This window comes from Cryptomeria japonica, chromosome 4 (genome assembly GCF_030272615.1).
Source record: "Cryptomeria japonica chromosome 4, Sugi_1.0, whole genome shotgun sequence".
In the NCBI taxonomy this organism is placed as follows: domain Eukaryota; kingdom Viridiplantae; phylum Streptophyta; class Pinopsida; order Cupressales; family Cupressaceae; genus Cryptomeria; species Cryptomeria japonica.
In genome coordinates, this window is record NC_081408.1 from 608,898,926 (window position 1) to 608,905,185 (window position 6,260).

Sequence of the window (6,260 nt, forward strand, 5' to 3'; positions counted from 1 at the left end):
TATGTGTATGTGTGTGTTTAATTTTAATGTCTTTAAATTAATCTGTATCAAATATTTCAATTACTTCGAATTGTACTTTAAATTACAATTGTATCATTTTCAAATATGTTTGAATTAGTTTAAAATAGTTATCAAAATTAGTTTAAATTATTTTAAAATGGTTTTGAATAATTAATTTTAATTTAATATTTGGGTAAAAGCACAAAATTGTGTCACGTTTAGCACAAGTGAATTTAAGTAATTATAACTAAAAATTAATTTTAGTCAAACATATCGTCTATATAGATTCATTATAGCTAAGTTGTATATGGAGCATAACTTTTCCAATTGGAAGTGTCTACTAAATGTATATTTTATACCACTTTGTGTCTAATTGCCAAAAATAAATTAAAAAAAATAAAAACTTGATGTTTCAACAACTCCTACTCTTATAAATAATATTGTTTTTGAAATGTAAAAATAACCTTTTATAGATCTATAAGTCAATTTTCCAAAATATATATCTTTTAATATTTTAATTAGTTTTTATATTTTATTTTTTATTTTTATTGAAAGTAGGTCATCAACACTAAAATATAAGGTTGATTATCTTCTCAAGGAAAAATATTAAAATTTTGAAAAAAATATCATGTAGTAGAGAAAGGAATCTATGTCAAGATGATATAATTTTTTTCTAATTTGGATAAATAATTAAGAAAAAATCTGGTGGGAATCGTAAGAGTTATATTTCAGCACACGCAACTTTTCAAATATAATTTTTTTTGAAGTAAATAATTAATTATGAATTTTTTGCTACAATTTTTTAAAAATATAAAAACTCATATGTCTGACCACCATAACTTGGTCAAAACTTAAGGAAATTCATTTTTTTTTAATATTATAGTATGCAAAGCATAGAGTGTGACAATGTTTTAGATTCAAAAATATGATACCATTTGAAAGTTATAGATGTTTTTCAATCAACCTATCAATCAGAACTTTAGTCGTAATTCAAATAGAAACTGAATAATAAATATTTGTTAAAGTCAAAATAAGGCATAATTTATATTGTTGGAAAGCTAAGAATCTCTTTGAAATATCTTTTTGTTTCATCAATTTCGAGTAAAAAATAAGTTGCTAGCCACCAGGGCGAAGTCTGGAAAAGCAAGGAAAACTCTTAAACACATTTTTTATGTTGACTTTCGAGGTTTGGCATGTCCTAGCCAAATCCCAAAGAAATCCTGAGGCAAATCAAATATATCTGCAGGTAATGGATTGTAATGACCCTCACTATAAAGGCCACTAATAAACCCCAAATCTGAACTAAGACAATTTGTCAAACACTTGGCATGCACTGAATTGTTTTGTTTGTGATGTAGTGTTCCAATATGATAGTTGTTTTGAGCATCAAGTACAATTGAGATAACAATACCAATATTGAAATGTAACACAATAAACAATAATGAAACTCTAAATATTCATGCAAGGACTTCAATGCTAATATATCATGAATTTCCCAAATTCTGATTGCATTGTTCAGTAGACTAATTTTCTAAAAATGTATGACTGTTACAAACTCTTACACATGAGCACTGAATTTATGACAAGAGAATGTATAAACTATCACACATGAACAATGACCTTGCAATGCACCTTCTCTACTATATCAATCCAACTACAAGATAGCAATGTCTGATTACAATGGACTGTTTTCTGAATACATATATGACTGTTACAACTGTGCACTTCTATCATAAAAATTGACAACAAAAACCATGCAATGGAACCTGGAAATCGCTCCTTGAACTCCGATTATGAAATGCTGATGAAAGGAGGACTGGACTGTCCCAAGAATGTCCTGCTGTCACTACCGTACTGTCCCTGTTGCAGGTCGTACCTGGGTCGTACTGTGTGGCTGCAGTACCAAATTTTGAACTGGGATGAATTCAAAACCCTTATTCACCAAATACAAGCCCTCAAATCAACCTTCAATTGAAATCCAACATGAAATGGCTGAGTACCATCTCCAATAACGCAACCCTTCAAAAGATATTTCACTTCCTCAGTTATGCTAATCTAAGGGAGTTATCGTTCCCAAAGATCAATGATATTTGCAGACCTTCAAGCTCCACAAATGCTCAAGTAGATGCACTAGAGAAAATAGACTTCGATGCCAAATGAGAGACCCATGGGGTCTATTTATACACTTTTTAGAATCTTCCTTTAGAAGTATCCATAACTTTCTAGAAGTATCCATAATATAATCTTCTAGAAGCCTCTTAGTCTTTCTAGAAGTATCCATGACTTTCTAGAAGTATCCATAATATAATCTTGTAGAAGCCTCATTGCACTTTTTAGATAAAAAGTTACTTCATAAAATAAAAAGTGCACCTCAATAACATTTTGGCCCCAAATAAAAAGTAATAATAAAATATAATAAATATAATGTCTCCAAGAGCATAATGAGCCATCCAATCACCAAATAAATGCCAAAATGACTCTCTCATCACAACCATCTGCCTACGAGAGTCTGGAATAGGCAAATCCACGTAAAGTGTCATGTCATACTAAAGAGGGGACATGACATGGATATCCGATATTCGATATTATCAGATATCCAATACCTTTGGATATTCGATTTATATTAGTTTTTTCTATAAATATAATATATTATATAATATTATAATACGTGGTTTTTCAAAATGTCGAAAGGGATTAGAACCACCATCACATTAATGAACATACTCTCTAAATTATTGATGTGCACTTGCTTTTGGTAGGTAGATGTTAATTAATTAACATATATTAATGTACCTACACTTGTGTGAAGAAAACAAATTGCAATCAGCAATGATGTCTTTTGTCATAATAATGAAGAAAGTTATCTCATTAATGCACAAGGTAAAGAGATTAATATTATTCAATATGTTTCCTATCACTCACAATAATGGTTGAATTTAAAACTTAACTCCTATCAGTGAAGGTTTGGTTTTAACGGCACTGTATTTGGCTATAAATCGGTCAACTATGGATGATCTAGTATGTCTCTTCAATGTTTATTAATATATAATAAATTAATAATATATTATTGTATTGTTATATTAATAATATATATTATTATATTAATATTATGTATTATGTATTATTATATTAATAAAATATATTATTATATATAATATATGGGGATGACCCCGTTGCTAGATATTGTTGACAAGTTTGCTGGAATAATGTGTTGTCACTCATGTCAATATATTCCTTTATGTGTTCTAGTGTTACAGTCAAATTAATTAAGTTGGCTTGGTCAGTGTGTTGCAAATGAGTTGTTGTGGATTAAAGGGTTTTGAGATAAGTATATGTAGTTGATTCGGCTAAAGTTTCAAAGGTCCACATGGAAATTTGATTGAGTTATGAGACCCAGTATTGCGGTTGGTTTCTCAATTGTTTGTGTTGATCAGTGTTCATGTAGTACCCCTCCTTGATCAGACTCTTTTTATATGTTTTTTATGGACTTCAGTGGAATGTTATTGTATATTGATTCAAATTTTATGTGATGTTATTTCATGCTTTATCTGGATTTGTGGTGTATGATTTTATGCAATATCTTAGTGCTTATGATTAATGTTATTTTATGGATCATTATCATGGACTAACACTCTTACCTTATATGTGTGGTGTGTTATTTATGTGTTGCATGTTTGCATGTGTATGGGATGCGAGGAGATGATTTTCCTTCACTCACTCTGGTGAGACAGGGAACATCATGGTTCTCCTTCATCGGTGTGCGTATCGTGTCTGTATTGTGTCTGTATATATATATATATATATATATATATATATATATATATATATATATATATATATATATGTGCACGTGTGGTTCTTTGGTGTAGGACATTGCAGGTACAAGTACTGGGTAGGTACGGGGCATCGACTCCACCTGGTTTCACAAGTCTGAGCATGCCTTATATGTCCAATGAGAGTGGAGGAGATAGTTTTTGGACCCTAACTTGGCCCGCAGTTACACTCATGTGAGTGTTGTCAGTCGGTTGTCTTTCCCATCTGGTCGGTATGCGAGTCATAGTGCTTTGGTTTGGTCATTTGAGAGTTGTCATTTGATCATTCTTCATGTTGCGTATTTTCGTTCATTTGAATGGTTATTTAATTGAATGGATGATGTTATCTTATGTTTGCGTAATTAGTTAATTATTATGCTCTAAGATTATTGATTTAATTAAACTAATGATTTGCTAGATTAAATGGTTAAATGGCTTATTTCATTGTGTAAAGTTACATTAATATATTTTGTGGAAGTAAATAAATAATTGCCTAGCCATTTAAATGTTAAATGCTTATGTTGAAAGAAAGTATTTTGGAGAGAGAAAATTTAATAAAAGCTTTTCCTTTTACCTTTCCATTTGACTTTTGCATTTTAATTGTTGGAAAAGAATTATTTTTGGAAAAGAGAAATCTAATTGCTTTTTACTTTTTAAAATAATTTAATCTGATTGGTGGAGAAAACTTTCAACCTAGAAAGTTTAGGTTGAGATTATTTTCCCATATATTCCTAGAAATTCACGGGAAGAGGAGGCAGAAAATTGGGAAGAGAAATTTGGAAAAACATTCTGGAAGAGGAGCTGGAATTTGATTTGGTTTGCAAGGACTAGGATTCTTCCACCATTTTGCTTCTAGTTTGCTTCAAGGTTGGGTAATCTCTTCTTGTTTTGAAAATTTAAATTTGATTTTTTAGTTGCTTCCTGTGTATGAAGGAAAATGTAAATCTTCTTGCAGAATCTTGTGGAATGATTGGAATGGAAGAAGAAATGTTTTTTATTGTTGATTTTGTGAAGCTTAGATCATATGTTTTCTTATAGGAAAGAAATGGTTCATTTCTCTATTTGTTGTATGTTTTTGTGTTCTTGAAAATCAACCTCCTGGATTGCCTCTTCTATTTAGAATAGAATTAATTGGATTTAGTTTGTTGTGTGCTTCCTATTATCTTATTGCCCAAGATTTGGGGTTCTTGTGTGATCGTATTTCACCATTTACCATTTTGGTAATATTCATTTGGAATTTGGATCTTGGCACTGTGTGTGTGTGTGTGTGCCCGTGAAATTATCAGAGAATGAATCATTTTCATGATTAAACGATTCTGGGCATATTGAATTTTAATTCTTTTGAAGCATGTATTTATTTTATGCGTAGACCTTACCTTACCCCATGGCGGGCTAGTCCCAGCACGCGGGTCGGTAGTGTCTGCTACCCACAGGTAGCAGTACTATCAGTCACCAGTACCGCTACCGAGTTGGTTTGGCCAGTGTGTTGCAAATGAGTTGTGGATTAAAGGGTTTTGAGATAAGTATCTCTAGTTGATTTGCCTAAAGTTTCAGAGTTCTGCATGGAGATTTGATCAAGTTATGAGATCTAGTATTGCAGTTGATTTCTCAGTTGTTTGTGTTGATCAATGTTCTATATTTTGCTTCGTGTTTCAATATCTTGGTTTGCGGATTTGGTAGAGTGTTTGCGATGTTTTGGTGTGTCCTCAATTCAGATTATTCATGATTTAGAGGTCCACAAGTGAATCTTTCAGTTTGACAGTTAGTTCGGTTAGTATTCTTGAGGTTTGGTATAATGATGATGAAGATTCTAGTAAGTGGTGATGTTGTGGATGTTGTTGGTGTAATTCATGATGCTTGTGGATGGTTCTAGATCGTGTCTTATTTGTGTTGGTGGTCCATATTGATCATTGTGCACATTATTGATGATTCTCTTTGATCTGGTGTTGTTCTTCATGTTCTTGGCCGATGATGATTGTAGCGTGTTGTGGATGATTGAGGCATAATTCTTGGAGGTGTTTCTTGTTCGAGGTGTTGATTTAGGTCCATACTATGTCTTAGCTGACATTTTTTGGTCTGCATATTATATTGTAGCGTGTGTGATTATATTCTTGTAATTTGTGATGAGTGTTGATCCGACCTTGAAATATAGGTTGATGATATGTATAAATAAATCTAATAATCATATGAGATATGTATCAGCGAGTGTATCCAAATATGTGTGATCAGATAAGTGGGTGAACAAATGTTTTGATCTTTCAGAAGTGTGAAGAAGCGTAGCAGAGAAGATCAAATTGTATGCTTAACCGGAACTATAACCAAGCATGAGGAGATGCTATTATATCAGTTCATGATATTCTAGATGTAATCTGAATGCTTTTGTAAGACAGTGAGTCTTCCCAAGAGTAGCCCTTCTTGTTATGTGTTTTGAGCAATGAGCTCTAGGCA